Here is a 1,503-nt window from a genome sequence, read left to right on the forward strand (position 1 = left end):
CTCAATGCATTAATTTCCAGAAAACATTTCCTAAAATGATCTTAATTGGAATATGAACAGCCTTAAGAAAAACAAGAAACTGGGAAGAAAAAGAGGTCTGGGAAGAAAAAGATTTGGATAAAATACAAACCTACAAAAATAAGACCAGATGAGCTACGAACAGTTTACTTTAAACAAATGTATTATTAAAGGAAATTGCTTCATATTCAAACTCGTTAGGTCAAGTTCAATAATTATTTTTTCTCTCTAACTCTTCGGAATCAATGCAAACCACACTGAGCTGTTTCATCAGAGTGTGTTTGACTTGTAAATACAGAGCAAAAGAATAAAAACAACACAAACACATCCTATTAGAAATCAGACTAATTGGCAAAATGCCGTTTTAGCTCTTTCAGCAGATTTAAAAGTTTCAGCCAAGCATTTGAATTTATGGTGGTTTTATCTTTCATCGCAGTTGTCAAGTGACCTTGATCTGTTCGCCCAGAATTTAGTTCTCTGCAGACTTCCAAAGTGTAAATCAGCCCTTGAACTTGGTCATGAAAGGACATTTGACACAGAGAGACTAAAATACATCTCTTTTATGGCAATGTTTACTCTGAGTTGATACTGAATTCTTCTTCTTCCAATTACTCTCACATTAATTTCAACTTTGTTTTTCTAGTCTCTTTCTCCCCTCCCTTGAATGACAGGTATATTAGCTAAGTTTGTCAGACAAGTTGCCTGTCCCCCAGAGAAAAGCCAGGAATGGCTGACCTCATGCTCACACGGGCGCGGCCAGCTCAGGCTTCTCTATCAGTCAGCGCCTAGGAGGGCCAGGCGGCAAGGTCTCGGCTGCCTTCCTGAGTGGCTCGGTGATAAAGTTGATCCCATCAGGAAGGAGTGTATTGGGCAGAGTCCAGTTGTATGGCTTATGTTGAGAGAGAACTTTTTGACATTTCAAATCTGCCATATCAAATTAAGGAGAATAAAGCCGGCTGTTTGCCCGATTATTTATAACATCACAGGAAACTTGGAATGACTTATTAAAGAATGGAAATATTTCTCTTTCCTCAGAAAGAAGCTTGCCTCTGCCAAGATACACAGCAACTGGCTGGGTATGGGAATGGTGCAAAAAGTTCCCACTTTCAAGGTTATTAAAACATACCTGGGCTCATTTAAAAACCCAAACCTCTTATGAGGATGAACAATGTGGGGACAGCATGAGTGCCAGGCTGAGTTCTTGAACAGCCCCTGTTTCATACCCATAAAAAAGAAAAGTCACAGGAGCATTTGATTTTGCTGAGAATGTTGCTGACCATAAGCTTTGGTCAAAGGTGTTTATCACCTTAATAAGCCCCAAGGAATGCAGCTGAAGAGGGCGACTTTGAAAGTGGTTTTAACATCCTTGCTCATTTACCCAACCACACTGAGACCAGAAATCACTGACGACGGCTGGCAATGGACTTTGGAAATATAAATGCTGTATGTACATCTGAGAATTTGGGGAATATAATTTTACTTTTT

The sequence above is a fragment of the Hyaena hyaena genome, unplaced genomic scaffold (assembly GCF_003009895.1).
Source record: "Hyaena hyaena isolate Hyena2069 unplaced genomic scaffold, ASM300989v1 scaffold_979, whole genome shotgun sequence".
Taxonomy (NCBI): domain Eukaryota; kingdom Metazoa; phylum Chordata; class Mammalia; order Carnivora; family Hyaenidae; genus Hyaena; species Hyaena hyaena.